The following is an 18,043-nucleotide window of genomic DNA, read 5'->3' on the forward strand; positions in this document are numbered from 1 at the left end:
CAGCAGTGATTCTTTATCAGATAACCTGAAATGCAGGTTGATTTACAGTAATTGATTTAGGTCAGGCTTTTTTCTCTATTCATTTACATCCAGATAACCAGTATCTTTTTTCTTTTCAATTTGAAGATCGTATCTTGGCATGGAACCGAGTTCCGCAAGGGTATACAGAAAGTCCCTCAATTTGTATCAAATATTTAAAAAGTGTCTAAATAAGTTAGTTATGCCTTGAAATTCAGTCCTAGTACAGTATATCGATGACTTACTTGTGGCATCAAAATGCTGAGAAGACTGTTACTGATTCAATTGCGTTGCTAAAACATTTGGGTGATGGAGGACACAAAGTGTCTCCAGAGAAATTACAGTTTTGTCAAACAGGAGTAAAATACCTGGGTCATAAAAAAGAAAGAGGAGTGAAATACAGTTACCGCAGACGCAAAGAGAGATAAGAATGTTTCTTGGAGTGGTTGGGTACTGTCGGCAGTGGATTGTAGGGTTTTCTTTATTAGCAAAACCATTAATTCAGAGGACACGGAAAAGAGTGAAAGATCCAATTGTCTGGAACAATGAAATTGTGGAAACATTTGTAAAATTGCAAAATTGTTTGTGCGAGGCCCTGCCTTTGTTGTGAGAGAGTGTTGTGCGTTTTCAGATTTTACTCTAAGACATGGATTAAGCCGACGTCCATTAGCATATTTTTTTGCTACCTTGGATCCTGTGGCTTCAGCTTTACCTGGCTGTCTAAAAGCAGTAGCTGCTACTTGTATGAGTCTGGAGCAAAGCGAGTCAATTGTGATGGGACATCCAGTAAAAGTCTATGTTCCACATTCAGTCGAGATTCTTTTAACAAGAACTCGAACACAGCATCTTACCCCTAGTCGGATGACTAAGTATGAAAGAATAATTATTGGAGCAGAAAACATGACAGTAATTAGATGTACTATGGTGAACCCTGCTACGTTATTGCAAGATCCACGTTGTGAAGAAGTGAATGATGAAGTGGATCATGACTGCTTAGATGTGACTGAGATGTGTACTAAGCCCCGCCCGATAGACAGGAAGAACGCCCGAAAGAGCCAGATCACAAACTTTTTGTCGATGCGTCTTGTTTAAGGATAGAAGGAGGAGGACTGAGTGCAGCTTATGCAGTCTGTAAAATATCTGGGATCATTGAAGCATCGTGTTTACCAGGAGTCAAGTCTGCACAAGTAGCAGAATTGGTGGCCTTCATTAAAGGCATGCAAAATTGGGAAAAATTGGAAGATAACCATATTTACAGACAGTCAATATGGTTACGGGGTTGTCCATGACTTTGGCCAACTCTGGATGCAGAGGGGATTTCTGACTTCTTCAGGATCCCCCCCATACGAAATGGGAAATTTGTGAAAGAATTGTTTAAAGCAATACAATTGCCAAAAGTAATCAGTGGTTAAGTGTGCTGCTCACCAGTCAGGAAATGACTGTGGCGGCCGGTAACAGATATGCTGACCAGAATGCTCAATATTGTGCAAGAAATAATGTGGCATTGAAGAAGAAAATTGAAACCTGTGGAATCAGCTGCCAACTGATGTTATTCTCAGCTTTCAAAACATGGGATGAGGTGAGGCAGTTGCAGAATGAAGTGAAGGTGAGCAAAAAAGAAAATTGTATAAAATCAGGTTTTGAAAGGAGGGCAGACGATGACAAATGGGTGTACACTGATGGCAGACCAGTTATGCCAGTCTGCTTGCTCTCTCAAATGACAAGAATGTATCTTGGAGACACTCATGTAGGTAAGGATGCCATGATCAGACTATTTAGACAAGATTAATATAACCCAAGGTTTACGGTAGCCGCAGAAAGTCTTTGCCATAGATGCTTAATTTGTCAACAAATAAATCCCGTCAGGAAGACAGTGATCAGTTGGGGAAACATTGGAAAGGGAGAAGGACCATTCATAAGATTACAGCTTGATATTATAGAGTTACCACCAAGCAGGGGAATGAAGTACATCCTTGTCATAGTCTGTTTGTTTTCACAGTGGGTGGAGGCATACCCCACTAGGAGAAATGACAGTTTAACAGTTGCCCAATTATTGTTGAGAGAGTTGATTTCATGATTTGGTTTTTCAGTAACTTTGGAATCAGATAGTGGACCTTATTTTAATAATTAAATCATTCGATTAATCTTTGTAGCTTTCAAAATTGAACAAAAACTGCACTGTGCATACCGCCCGGAGGCTTCTGGAGTGGTAGAGCGATTGAATGGCACAATCAAGTCAAGGTTGGCAAAAGTGTGTGCATCCACATCACTGAGTTGGCCAGACGCATTGCCTCTTGAATTGATGGGACTCCGAAGTATTCCTGACAGAAAAACAGGATCGAGTCCCCATGAGATACTCATGGGAAGGGAAATGTGAAGCATTTATACCAGGACATACATTTCTGAATATATCTGATGATCCGGTATTGGACTATTGCAAAGCATTGGCTGACCTAGTGCGTTCTGTCTCTCACCAGGTTGGAGAAGACGCAGTTGCCAGGCAGTCGGCACAGGCGCATGATTTGAATCCTGGAGACTGGGTGGTAGTGAAGAAGCACACCAGAAAGTCATGCCAAGCACCCAGGTGGGATGATCCACGGCAAGTCATACTGGTCACTACTACAGCAGTGAGGTTTGCCCAATTGGATCCATGCAAGTCACACAAAAAGGGTTCCAGGCCCCACTGTGAAAAGATCACAACTGTCTGAAACAGTTGAGGCTGCTGAAGGTTGTGAGATCGAAGAATCTAGAGCGACAGATTCTGAAGTGACTGACAAGGAACAACCGAGAACACGTCAGGAGGGCTGGATACCAGTAGTTGACATACCTGAGGTGGTTATTCAAATAAGAAGTAGAACAAGATTAGAAATACAAGAAACTAGTGAGGACCAGATAGGTGTAGAAGAACACGCTCAGGAACAAGTGAACAAAGCTACAGGCAGGACCGGACAGGGAAAGAAGAACATACTCAGGCAAGCAAATAAACCAAAAGAACTGAGCAGGGACAGACAGGTATAGAAGAACACGTTCAGGCAGCAGGAGAACAAATTGTAGTGAGACCTGAACAGGAGAAGAACAAGTTCGAGATCAATTTGAAATAAGACCCGAACAGGGTCAGATAGAGGAAGAAGAACAAGTTCAGGCAGATGAAGCGACAGTAACAAGACCTGAACAAGTACAGATCGAGAGTAACTCTGAAGAAGCGAAAGAACGGATTGTGCCACAACATAACTAAAATAAAAGAACTCTTGAAAGAGACAAAGAAGGTGAAAGTGCAGTGCAAGTTAAAAGGATCAGAAAGGGTGATAACTGGCCAGGTGGAGTGAAAAGGTTAACATATCATTTAAGAAAAACAAGTGAAAACCCAGAAAAAGTAAATGAAGTTACTAGTCAAACTCAGTCAATTGTGAGAAATATTCAAAAGAAGCCCAAATGAGGAAGAAATAAACGCTGAACAGATTGATGAAGGGAAAGTGAGGCCTCCTTGAAGTACCAAAGATTTGAATTCACAAGTAAAGAAAAGAAGAGAAATCTTCTTAGACAAAAATGGCTGACAACCGGGTTGCTGAAAGACAAAAACGGAGTTGTACTAAAAAATGCTGTAGGGCTTGCATGTGTAGCATTCTATTAGTGGTCATAGTATAGCTATTTCTAACAATAGCAGTCCCTTTTCCCATGATAACAAGCAAGAAGAATGATACCAATACTAATGAAAAGACAGCTACTATGAAAGGAGATAGAGCAGAATTAGAAGCAGCAGATGAGATAGATTTACATCACACATTATCAGATTATGACACATCTTTAAATGTATTTACAAAGTTGTTGTTCCAATATGTAGACACAATAGAGAATAGTGATTGTTATGTTTGTATGAAATTACCATCTTCAGTAGCAGAGGGAGTCACATACCATCATTTACCTTTGACATATGGCATTTCATGTAGTATACTGGCAAGTCTATTTTATAGAACAGGAAAACTCCAGTATTATTATTCAAATTTAGATGTAGTATTTTCGGAAATTCCTATTTGGAAGAATATGAATCCAGTGCTTAGTAGTCCAGATGCACAGTTTATGGGTGAATTTTCTTAACAATGAAGTATATAGATATAGTAAATGCACATAAGAATAACCTAACATGCTCATTACGTGAAGAGAAAGTGTTTTTAAATTTAGTTGAAGAAAGGAGACAGGATTTCCAAAGAAAAGCTGCTGAACAGAAAACCCATATTCGACCATGGGCTGAGAAAGACGGAATTTATACAGTTGGCAAAGCCCATTCTGCGATGTCCCTTGATTTTGTAAAGACAGGGAAGACCTGCCTCCATAGATTAAAAACAGACTATAATAACGCATTTATTGGTTCCAGTGAATGTAACCATAACTTGCTGATTCTGGGAGGTTGGGGACTAAAAGGGGGAACTGATCCAGTCTTTCCTGGGGTTTACTACGTGTGTGGGAATAATGCTTATTATAAGTTGCTACTTAGCAATAATATCTCAGAAGATATATAATGTAAAAAGAATCACTGGAAGCAATGAAAACACTAATGAACTAACACAAAGAAAGAGCTAATTTTTCAGAAATAATAGGTGACGTTTTTGGTGCATTGATACTTTCAGTGGGAGTCATTTTAAATTCACATAGAATCTGTCAATTGTCAACAGTAGTTGATCGTCTTTCGACTGATACTGCTGGAGGTTTCTTGCTGATTAATACAGAAATGGTTGCAATTAGGTCTATCGTTTTACAAAATCGACTTGCGCTTGATATATTATTGGCAAAGGAAGGCAGAGTCTGTAAAATGCTAAAAGTACATACCAGATAAAAGCAAAGAAATCAGAGGATACATAAAGATTACAACAAAACTGCAAGAATTGAAACAACTGGAGGTTGACAGTGTATGGGAGAGACTAACAGAGTATTTCTTCAATAGGGACTAGGTTTACTAATCTTAGAAAAGGTATTATAGGTCAAATAGTCCTTCCATTAGAAGGTATACCAATAATAGTTTTAAAAACAATGATATGGTGTAAATGTTGTAGAAACAAAAGGGAAGGAAGAAAATATGACGTGAATGGAAGGTGAAAGGAAAAAAGTATGAAGAGATCCAACTAGAAGAAATGAAAGGGAAATTACACCAAAGAATGAAAGATATGAAAAATCAAGATGAGGATAACAATGAAAAAGGTGGAAAAGAAAATGAGATATGCTAAAGTTGGCATCCGATTGGGATGGGTGATTTTGTGATGGCTCAAAATGCCATCAGAGAGGGGATTGATTGAGCAAGGACTCATTGAAAAGAAACTTGTTCGGAAGCAAACCTCTCATTTAACTTTCTAACGTGGTATTAATTATGTATTGTGTAAAACTAATATGCCCCACGCCAAAGATAAGGGCAAGAGAAGCAAGCATTTGTGTTTAAGAACGTAAGTAACTCGAGGGAGTTCTAAACTGGCTGCTAACGGGAAATTTTTTATTGCGCATGCGGCAACTGCATCTACACAGTACGACGAGCTGTCGCATGGAGGGAAATTATTGCGCATGAGCAGAAAATACTAACATGGCGGATTGAAAGCTCACATGCACGGCATCTGCTTTGCTGAAATTAACCCAAGCTATTTACCGAATGCTAATGCGGGGAAAACATTAATAAGGGAACGGGATTAGAGTAGAGACAGGTGGTATACAGAGAAACTATTTATTCTTGAAAATAATATTGGTCTTTCTGACTTCCTTATTAGTGTGCATTTGGGCATCTCGTACGAGTCCAGAGTTTGTTAGACACAAGACCTCTGCGCATTCCAGGTGAGATTAAGCCAGTAGAGTAACGATACACTTGAACGCGATCCAAGGACACAAAAGTTACATAACCTAGGAACAAGTACTGAAGACCTTTGGATCAATGGAAGTTCACTACAACACAAATGTATCTAATAAAATGTACAGGTGGGAAAATAAAAAATATATATATAAATTAAGGGGTTGGATCTATGAACAATGGACTGATAGACTAAGATGAAAAATAAGCATGTATGATGATTGCCCCCCCTTGCCTGTCCAATCAGAAATAGTATTTTTACGACATTGAAACATTAACGGGTGGTACATGCATATTGAAAGGTATAATTGATGTAGTTCTAGTTAGTTAGCCAGACGGAGATTTGCTGAATGCTGCAGAGCTCAGGATGCTGTCGGAGTAACGAGAGATGCCGATGAAGAGTCAAGTGCAGAACCATCTATCTTAAGCAATACATTTATAAGAAGATCGCAGAAGAATCTCGAGGAGGAAGAGAGTGTCAGAGAGGGGTGCTATGCAAGCGACAGTGTAGAGAGGTCATCTATCCTGTCCTGAAGCCTTTGTCGCTTGATCTTTCCCAGGGGACACCTACCAGCCCTTTGGCCAGGGGGTTGGTTTTCACACCATCATAGGTAAATATTACTTCTGTGAATGTGTAGATGTTGTTTTCTCTCTGTGCTCTCCTTTCTGAGCATATGTCATTGCACAATATAAAATTTGTGTTTGATGAAGGATTATTGAATTTTCCTTCCTATGAGTGACTGAGACTGTACTGTACTTTGAGGTGGTTCAAATGAAATTAATTTAGATAAAGATTTAACATTTTCCTGAGTCTGTGGTTATTACATTTGAAATAAGAAAAATTATTATTGTCATTTCACCATCAACTAGTTCAACTAATGGTACATCGACAAGAGGAAAGAACTTTTTGATCAGTAAAAAGATTAGTTAGGAATGAAAAGAAGCTAATCTTGATGTTAGAAACAATAAACTTTTACTCCAGCGGTTATACTGGACTGTGTGTGTATGAGTGCTTATGGGCCCAGGTGAGTATATAGTATTGGAATACCTGTTGCTGGTAAGCCACTGGATCAAGAGAACTGCTTCTTTAATCACTTGGGCAATTTCAGTTGCATCAGTGGTCCCTCGGTCCAATCATCTTTCTTTAAACGAACTCCACATGCTGGCTCCTGTCACAGTGCCTGGCAAGCGTTAGAAACAGCTTTCCTAGGCGTTGAGCTGGCCAGTGCAGCGCGACTGGTACGGCAGCACTCGGTGCCGACCTGACAAGGGAGCGCTGCCCTCCGGGGGTGCTATGTTTACCAATGACTTATGATACACAAGCACCTGCTGCAGCATTACTTGTTCACCCAGTGTCTAGGCAGCATTCAAAATGCCAAGATAACTCTTGTGATAATGCTTCTGCTAGAGAGTGTGATTGGAGTTTTGTCTAGTTGCAGTTTTCACTTGCAATAAAGTAGCGTTAATATGCCTGCTGCAAAGAACTCTTACCATGCAGATCTGTATTTTCAGTGGCTAGCTGAGTGGATTACTGCTTTTGCCACAGAGTTCCTTTTGTCACCACAGTTCATAAGATATAACCTTAATATAGAACAGTGACTGTTAGGAACTGCCATCAAAGAGCTGAATGCAAACTGAATAAACTATGTTAGGCCATTCTGTTTCCCCCCCAATGTTTCATTATCTATTCCTAATGTTGCTGAAAGGGGTTTGTTGGGGTAGATATACGTTCTGATTAGTAAATTCAGACTTTATTAATTCTTTAAAACAAACAAAGGATCTGTGAGAGTGTATGTAGCGATTATGGACATTTTTGCACAGTGGTCATGTGCGAATCCGAGGAGGTGGTTGGGGGTGGCAAAAATGATTGTCACACCAGGCGCAAACAGCTCTAAAGCCGGCACTGGCTCTGTGTGTTGTGCGACGTGTGCGTAGCTCTTAATCACTGCTAATTGTATCGTACACAGGCTTTTGGCGCTTGTGTGTAGATATGTGGGGGGGTGTGTGTGTGTCTCCCTCTTAAAGCATTCCTTGAACCTTAAGACCATATTCTCAATCCAGTGTCTGTCCCGGAGACTCGTTGGGCACCTCATGAATGATCTTCCAGTAGGTAAACCGTGCAATAATAAGCTGTTCCTGTGTAGTTTGCTCCCTCGAATTAGGGTGGCCACCTCAATCCAAGTCAGTTCTAGTCCTGAACTTTTAACCTGCAAATCATTAATTTCAGGTGCTTTAGCTCAACTGAAGACATTTAAAAAAAAAAAATGTAAAAAAAGACCACGCCACCAAAAATGTGCAAGGCTATCGAACAAAAGTCCAGGACTGGAATCGGTGTGTAATGACCTGGAGCAAGTGACACTAAAAGTACAGCCCTGGGGCTGCTTGTGGTCCTCCTGAACTTTACATGCAACGACCTGGTGAACAGCAACAGTGGGATGCTGTTTACTTGAGGAAGCACTGACAGAAAGATTTCAAACAAACGGTCAAACATGAGGTGTCCTACACCACTTTAAGAACATTCATTTTTACAGTCATTTTGTAACAAACGTGTAAAAATTTTAAAGTCTTTACAAAATACCCATAAAAGTGTATTTCGTTAACATGCAAAGTGTGTCAACTTAGTACATCAGGTTCTATCAGTGGATTGAGAAGTAGCTTTTAAAAATAAACGTAAAAACAAACATTCATGTCTCCTCCCACCCTGACAACACCAATAGAAAACTAAGAGGCAAATCAGTTGTCATGTGGCCCCTCTGGGTCAACTGGGTTATTATTTTACATGGACAACATTATAGTTTATTAAATCAAACACAAGCGTAGGTTTTGTACATCACATAATGTATTTTAAGGTGGTCTTATATGTAATAATGAAGAAAGAGGAACCAAAACGAAACAAAACAGTTGGTTAGGATCACACAATTTTGTCAAGTGGGGAAACCAGGAGTGATCCCAGGTTTTCTGTTTTCACATTGCGCAATTCTATTTCATTCCAGTTCAGTAATTAAGTTACTTTCTTTTTACATGCGACCCTCCAAAGCTAGCAATAGCAAGCAGAGAAAGCTTACCCCCAAGGTGCAGTACAGACCATACTTGGTGTGTATAGGAAAATTTTCCGAGTAACCATGACATGGGGTTGAAGGTGGTCACCAGAGCCTGAATCATGCTTTGTGTTTCATAACTTATCCTCCAGATTGTCCATGACAGGTCTTAACTGTTCTACCTCTACATTGCAGTAATTAAGGGTGGCATTAATATGGAGGACAGTTTGTACACCTTCAAGGCCTGGTCTCTGGCCAAAAGCTTAGTGCTACAGTTGCGTATGCGAAGGGCATTGGATCCATCTGTGCTTCTCAAGAGCATCCTGAAGCAGCAGACAATAAAAAAGCAAAAAAACGATTGTGCCTATTTACCAAAGCACGTTTTCCACAATTTTTAGGTTTCGCCTAGGCAGCGCTTGTAAGCCAAGCGCCAGGGATTGTTTGGATAAAACTTTGAGTTTTTTGGAACCAGTGCCACGGCGTGAACAGCAGGACTGCGGACAGAAGAAATATCGGATCTGCATGCCGCTCAGCATGCAGGCGGTTAGATGGCACCTCAAACATATCAGGATGGGTTAACTGTTCATTGCGGAGATCTTTGTTTACGTCTGTTAGAACTGGGGGTCTCTAGTTAATTGAGGTAGGTACCTTAGTCCAAATAGGGACCCTTGCTTCTAGTCAGAGAAAGGACGGACAAGCTCTTAGATAACCCCTGCTCACCCTCCGGTAGCTTCTCACGAGCAGCCAGGCTTATCTCCAAGGCAATGCGCATAGTATATGCAACCATACTCCCAGTAACACAGTGATAACACCACAAACGGACACCACACTGATTTAATAAAAATATCGGTATCTTTAGCAAAAGAAATACGATAAGACCAAAAGATAGAAATCAAACATATGCGTATTCGTAATATTTCACTTTGCCGGTTATTAGGCCAACAAGCACTTGTAGGTTCTTGCGGTATTAATGAGCAGTTCACGATGATCTAATGCAGTCCTAATGCAATGATATGCAGTTTGTAATGTAAAAATAAGACAGTCCTTAATGCAAGTACTAATGCAGTTCTTAGTGTAAGAATAATGCAGTTCGTAATGGAAGGCATAATGCTATAAGCCAATCTGCGGGGTCAGCTCGCGCACCACCAGGCCCCAACAACAGAGACAACGGTCGTAAACTTAAAGGGGCGGCTCCGGTACTGCTTGGCAGGTACGGGCCCCTCGGGGACTCAGCACGTCTATCGCGGTGCATCGGCGGAGAGGTCTAAGCACTGCTGCACTCCTCCGGCACGCCTCCCCAGGCCACACACGCCTGCGCCTGCCGACCGGAGCCCAAGCCTTACTTGGGTGGTGCACTGCCTCGCTCGCTCTCTCTCTCTCTCCCCTCTCATCGGATTTCCTGCTGGGCGGTCCCGATGACGTTGCAACTCCGTTGCTAGGCGACGCTGTAGCCAGAAGCGTTATGGCGCTGCCTTCTCCTTCGTTGACTATCTTGGGCAGATTCCTCTTAGCGAACAACGATCACGATTTCTTTCACATTGCAGCTTCCTTCGATTCAAGAAATCCTTTGCGGCTCGGGCCAGCGGCGATCCTTACTCACAGCCTCAGTTACGATGATAGCTCGGGCCACAAACAACAATGCAGCAGCGTTGATGATGTTTCATGCTGCGGAGGCAATGCGGTTACGGGGCACCTCGTAAACAGTACCACAGACCGCACAGCAGTCTCAGGCATGCAAAAGCACACGCCCCAAGCGTCGCTGAGACACGGTCTGAAACTTTGATGTTCCTGAGTTTCCACAACAGGGGACCAGCTCTCCTCGGGTCCTTGGAGACAAGTTACTTCAGGACACAGCACACAGCAAAGTCCTTTCAAGCAGGGGGACACAGGAAAGCCCTTGTCCTCTCCTTAGTCAAATCAGCAAACTGCAGGCCAACCCCAGAACACACAGCAAGGGCAGTCCTTCTCTTCAGCTGTTCTTCTTTGGCAGAGGTTCCTCTTGATCACAAAGTAGTTTCAATCCTTTTTCAGGCTTCAATTCAGGGGTTTCAGCTCTCACATTTATACCCCTAAAAGCCTTGGAAGTCTTTGTGTTCAGGGGGCTCTGGGCCCGGTCCAAACCAGTTCTGGGTGTCTTCCTGCCAGTACACACCCTCTTCCTTTGATAGTGAGGGTCTGGGCCTCAGACGTTCCACAGGAGTTGGAGCCATTCATTTGTGGCATCAGAACAGGCCTCTTCACATCCAGGGGGCTACTCCTCCCACAACACCAAATGCAGGCTAGCCTATTGCTGTCTCACCTACTCCTCCCTGTTGTCAGGACACCTCCCCGGACCCTGTCACATCCAAACCCAGATAGTCAATACACAACGAGGCAGAATCACGCAAGATGGTTAGGACAAGAAACCAGCCACTTCTAAAAGTGTGGTTTCTAAACACACAATTTAAAAACCATCTTCATAAAAAGATGCGTTATTAAATTCTGAGTTCAGGCACACTAAACTCCATCTCTCCATCTTATGCCGATGGGAAGATATGCTGGAAACATGTTACACTTAGTATTCCAAACAACAGTTCAGGAGACCAATAACAAATCACAATTGTCAGAATAATCAAATGCAAACAAATTTCACTTTACAAAAGGAAAAAGAATAAAAGGGGAGGGAGAGAATGAAGGAAAGGGAGACAAATAAAAAACTGTCAACAAAAGATTAGAAAGTTATCACATATTTATTATAAATAGTGCGCTCAAAAGATACAATTGCTGGTTTATGCAAAAATACAAGACATACAGGGGAAACCAAACATGTGGCAAACCATAATTATGTTAAAAAAAGGGGTACAACATATACAAAACTTATGTGTCCACTAAAATTTATGAGCCACAAATACGTCGACGGCGTTTCGACTGCAGTCAGAGGTTGCGGTCATCATCAGGACAAGAACAATTCATTGAGCGTCAAAGTTATTTAAAATCCAAACCGGAACTGTCACTTTCTTAATTTGTGTAAATACAATGATTTCCAAACTCGAATTATTAGGAGGCAATTAGCGTTCCGTGTAAATCAAAAATGAGTAGAGTTGTTCCATTGGAATGTGATTTAAATCGGAAGGAAATAGAATTTCAATCCTCCATCAAGGGCTTATCAATAGTGGGCCAGTAACGACAACCGGCCACAAGTCTCAAGGATCCTGCTACCGCGGTCAATTCAAATGAGTCCTATGGGCAAGATGGCCTTGCAACAGTGAAAAATGAAATTGGCAGTATTTCACTGTCAGGACATGGTACACCTCTCATGGTACATAGCCTACCTTTCACATACACTGCACCCTGCCCATGGGGGTACCTTGGGCCTACTATAAGGGTGTCTGATGTGCATAAAAAAAGGGAAGGGTAATTTCTGGCAAGTGGGTGCACTTGTCAGGACAACAAGGCAGATAAACTGCACGCAGGCACTGCAGTGGCAGGCCTGAGATCTCTTTTTAGGGCTACTTATGTGGGTGGAACAATTAGTGCTGCAGGCCCACTAGTATCATTTGCATTACCAGCCCTGGCACACATAGTGCACTTTACTAGGGACATTACTAATTAAACAAATATACCAATTATGGACAACCAATTACCATAACACTTTATACAGGGAGTACTTGCACTTTGACACTGATCAGCAGTGGCAAAGTGCCCAAAGCATCTAAGCTGGCAACACCATGTCAGAAAAAGGTCTAGGAGGAAGGCAAAAAGTTTAAGGAACTTTAGCCAAAAAGTGCTAAGTCCAACAACGTCAGTGTTTTGAATTTCCCTGCAGCGGCTCAGCCGTTCATACTTCCGAGGAGGAGGGATGGCCTTTACTAATGGTGACCAAGATGCATCTAGCAATCGAGTGACATGTCTGGGGCTCTTAAATTAAAATCCTAGGTCACAAGTGAAATTAACTATTCTTGCACTACTTCTCATCCTTTCAAGAGCAGTTAAAAGAGTACATTCAACTGTCTTAAACGAAGCACCAGTTGTTTAAAGCATGCTTTAGTATTCTGTATATTAAACCCTACATCTGCACTGAAGCCAGCACGTTTACCAGTATCCTGCTGAGCTGCTGACAAGCTTTCACCTTTACCTTTCTTACACATCTAGCCACGCGCGGGCTGATGCATCATTGTTGCTGGCGCTCCACTGTGAACAGGAATTATTCGAGCTGCTCCGATTTGCGCCTCTGTGTGCCCGAAATGGTGTTTACAGATGGAGAAGTGTGGCTCAATGGTTAGAGCGGCAGACCCTGATGCAGAGGTCTAGCCCGGGACCAGGGTTCAATTCCCCGCCTCGGCGGGTCTTGGGCTCAAAATTCCACGGACCTGATAATTCTCGCCTCGGTGCCTATTCCAATCATGGAGTCCCACTCTGCAACTCTGGGCAATAGCTTGCTTAATCTCCACAACGGCCCCCACAACGCTAAGGATGCCTGGCCTCCACCTTGGGGGTGCCCAGGAGTGGACACCTCACAGGGAAAGCCAGGATGGGTTCCACAGCGGTATTCGTACAAGCGCCTTGAGACCCTTGCGGGTGAGTAGTGCGCTATACAGGTATCAATTTACAATTTTACAGATGAGCCTCGAGTACTGACAGTTGCCCCATGTCAGATATGCATACCTCGTCCACATAGTTTTTCTCAATGCATTCAGGTATGTTTCGTTTTATGTATCCTGCATCTTAAATTCCCTGGATTTTATTACAAATTTGTAGGCTATGACAATTCGTGAACATAGATTTCATTTTCAGAAAGTCCGACTTGTATTAGCTTGACAATTGTGGCTCAAGGAGACAACCCTTCTAATAATGACTTCCCACATGACCAATGGGGAGTGATCTTGGACAAAACATTTCCTGTTCTACAAATCCCATACCTGGTTAAAACGGAGGCGTTTGGAAAAGAGCTAAACATTAGTATATAAGTTATGGAAATTACTGCCCATGACATGGAGTTTTTTTAGGAGCCATTTGCTAACATCTGCAGGAATTCTAAGCTTTTCAGTCAACATCTCTCTGCATGTTTGGGCATGAAAGTCCCATAGACAGACATAACTAGAAAAGGTTAGTCTCTTAAATTCCATAATGCAGTTGCTGGTAGCAAGGAAGTCAGGACCCGACAAAGGTGCCTCACATGAGATGGGGATACATTGAGGGGCGCCATAAACATGCTCTGCTGTGCAAGCCAGGCCCATGTGCTGCACCTGTGCCAGACCCTTGTGTGCTGGTCCATGAGTATCCATGTGCAGCTTGAGGTAAGCATTGTGCCTGAATCAGCCGCAGACCATGTGGTGTCTTCAGATGTACAGTGGATGTTCTGACTTCAAGAATTACTGGTTGCTGTATTCGCACATAGCCACCATTCATGTATAAAAAGTACTGTTGCTGTATTTGCACATTTGTGCAAGCATTTGAAATGCAATAGGTCTCGCATTTGCGACAGTTTGAGCTATTGGCAATGTAAATAACAATGCCTTTTATTTATGTGTTTTAAAAATCTGCAAGCAGAGTGTTATCAAGCACTTTGTGCTTATAGTTGTTGCTTAAGAGAAGCAAGGCTAGCAATAACTACGCCTCTTTTACTGCCAGACTGACTTCTCGTAAGCAAGGGCAATAAATGCAAGTACTTGGGCCATGCTCCAGTGAAGGGCCAAAGACAAGAGGAAGGCAAGCTGGCATATGCTGACCAAAGAAGGGCAACCAAATGAGTGACAATGAAGCCAACTAAAGGCAAGAAATGGGCGGGCTCTAAGGTTATTTTAAGTTAACAAAATGTCTTGCAACCGACAGCGCATTCATTGTCTCAGGCGAGACATAAAACAAGCATTTACAATGCAACAGTCTCGCCTTTGCAAAAGTTAGAGCTATTGGCATTGTAAATGACAACATTTTTACTTATGTGTTGGTTTTGAAAACAGATAAATAAATGGCATTGTCAATTACAATGCCAATAGCTTAATCTCTCGCAAATGCGAGACCTATTGCATTTGCACACACACAGAACCACACACACAGAGCCACACACACAGAGCCACACACACAGAGCCACACACACAGAGCCACACACACACACACATAGAGGCAAACACACACAGACCCACACACACACACACACAGAGCCACACACACACACACACACAGAGCCACACACACACACACACACACACACACACACACACAGAGCCACACACACAGAGCCACACACACAGAGCCACACGCACACAGAGCCACACACACACACACACAGAGACACACACACACACACAGAGCTACACACACACAGGGGCTCCCTGGGACGTGGCACAGCTGAGGCTCTGACGCAAGCAGCACATCTGCTTGTAGGATTTATACTATGGTGTAAAGTGTTGGCAAACGTGTGTAATATTTTGTAAGTTGCAAGAGGATGGGCGCGAGAATGATGTGATCTGGGTCAACAGCAGATACTGAAAACAAGATATTTTATTTTTTTGGTGCATACACGTAATGAAGCAGATGTGGTTCTAAAGCCATGGCATACTTTTTCAATTCACCCTCCACGCCCCAAAACGATGGTGATGGCTCTCTTATTGTTCTTGATGCAATCACCGCCATCCAGCCTCCACTCACACCCATGACACAACACAAGCAGCTGGTACTGAAGGAGGACCAATACTTCAGAGCCAGGCCTGTCACCTGGAGCGCGCCTATCACTGGGCGGGCGGAGGCTGTCACAGGCAGGTAGTGGGATGCCGGGCCTCTCTGGAGGAAGGGCGGGGGCACAGACTCTCACCCACAGGGGGCGCAGCAGTCTTCCATCAAAAAGAGTGCACCTGTTCCTTGTGATGGTCACCAGCTGGTCGCGGGCTCCTTCCTGGCAAGGGGAGGGTGGCAGAGACTGACCAAATGCCCACTGATGGCAGAGTGTAACTTTCAGGGCAATCTGTCCGCATCTCTCTACTTCAGGGTGCAGAAGTGAGAAGAGAACTGGGGGCACATGCAGGACCCCCTGGAGAATGGGGTGACCTAGGCTTGCTCCTGGACCTGGAGGTGCCTTGAAGCCAAGGAAGTAGCGGATGTTTCCATTTTGCCAGTGCAGCTGAGCTGATCACAGCCTCCGTTTCTCAATCTCTCTGGTTTCGAGTTGGTATCAAGCCTGACCCAGGAGGGAGGCGCTAGGATCTGCTGAGAAGACTAGCCCAGCTCTGGGATCGGAGTGCCTGAGCAGTTGGATGTAAGGCAGGTAGATCGAGAAGGGTCTGACCCCCGCTATTTGCTGATCTCACGTGAAGCTGATCAGGCGCTCCCTGGTGCCTCAGCTTGAAGGTATCTGTCAGCCCGGTTTCAGAACTCTCAGGCCTCTTTTGAAGAGAAGGAAAAAAGGCAAGAGGCGGGCGCGTTCCGGAGAGAGGCAGTGCGTGGGGGCGAGGACAGAGGTGGCGTCTTGTCCGTACAAAGCCGCAGCAGCAGCCGTCAGAACTTCCCTCCGCGGCCCCTCAGATCACACTGTTGAACACGGGGAGCCGAGCTCTCCCAGCTGTGGGCAGGCTCTGTTCAGGTCGGGATCGCCCTCCCTCCCTCCTTCCTCCCCGTGACTCCCCCCTCCTTCTCTGCTCACGTTACTCCAGAGGATTAGAGGGCCAGAGGTCAATCAGGGCCGGAGAAACAGTTTTCAAAGCAGGTAGTAGAAAGGTGGGGGCCGGCACTCCTCCTTCGAGCAGAAGGGCCCAGTGTGAGGAGTTCTATGAGAGTATCTCATTCTACTCTCAGACTAGGGCACATTTCAAGCAACCAACCAATATGGTAGCCTCTAACAGAACCCCGGGTCTCTTTCCAATGCCTGCCATCCCGAGCATTGGTTTCTGAGAGCCCCGCAGTATTTCCTTCTGTCCGCACCTAAGAAAAAATAAAATTACATTAATACTCTCACCACCTGGTGAGCCCGCCATGAAGCAAGCATTTGTGTGCATGCCGAATAACCGTGTGCTTTAAAAAATCTACCTATCAACGGTGCTTGAACATTTCCTTCCTGAGATCCATGCATTAAATCTGCTGATCGTGTGTTAATGGAGCCGTTCTCAGGCGGCGCCTTTGTTAGCTCAGCAGCCCTGACCCCTGGCCCACTCATACCTTGCCTGACCCTGGTGGTTCCTATTGGACACCCTCTGGCCAGCTTCCAGCATCCTCGGTTTCTAAATGTCTCTCTGAATGAATAGCCCGCTCCTCGCTGTGCCTTGTAATGTGCTCAGCATCGCGCCGACGCTGTCACGGGGTCGTGGATGGCCATCTATCAGCCTCCGAACCACGGGAAGGGGGGACGCAGCCGATACACTCAATTTGGCAGCTCCGGCCGAATATCCTCACATGTTCTTTCTAATGTGAAAATTGCGGGCTCCCTGCGGGCCGAGTTAAACGCCGGGGGCGTGTTGGGCGCTTGGGACGGGAAAAACACGGGAAAAGCATTTCCATTTCTTATTTACTATGTGTATTCGTGTTGGGGGGCGGGGATGAGGCGTGAGAGGGTAGGACAAAAGGGGAGAGGTAAAAGAAAACAAAGACAGACAGTGTGTAACGGGTAACAGAGCGTTAGAATAAGGTTTCAATGTAAATCTTTAATATATCCCCATCAAGTCACGGTCCGATCCAGATCTAGAGAATTTATTTTTACGCTATTGTGATTTTTACAGTAAATATACAATTCCTTATATAAAATAGCAAAGCAGGCTTGTATAGTAAGTAGGAAACAAGACCCACGAGAACCAGGAACAAGCGAGCTCTGCCATGACACCCCCACGTTTCTCCGAGGCGATGCAGAAATGCCTCAGAGAAACGCAGCCTCATTTTGGGATTCAGGGGCATGTTTTTCGTGCTCTTCTCTTCCCGTTGGCTGGAAGGTAAAATTCCAGCCAATGGGAAGAGGAGAGAAAAAGTAAAAAACATCCCCCCCCCCGAATCCCAAAAAGACGGGGGTTAAACGGAGTGACACCCCTCTCCTCCAATGGCTGGCCTCCGTTTAGGAAGCCAGCCAATGGAGAAGAGGGGCGGGTTTAAGCCCCTTACTGAAAAACATAAGATCTCCCCTGCAAGACTGCGCAAGCGCAGCCTTCGCAGGCGGAGACCTAAAAAAGTGCAACCCTCGTGAGATTCACTGCTTTGCTTTCTACAG

The sequence above is a fragment of the Lissotriton helveticus genome, chromosome 4_1 (genome assembly GCF_964261635.1).
Source record: "Lissotriton helveticus chromosome 4_1, aLisHel1.1, whole genome shotgun sequence".
NCBI classification, from domain to species: domain Eukaryota; kingdom Metazoa; phylum Chordata; class Amphibia; order Caudata; family Salamandridae; genus Lissotriton; species Lissotriton helveticus.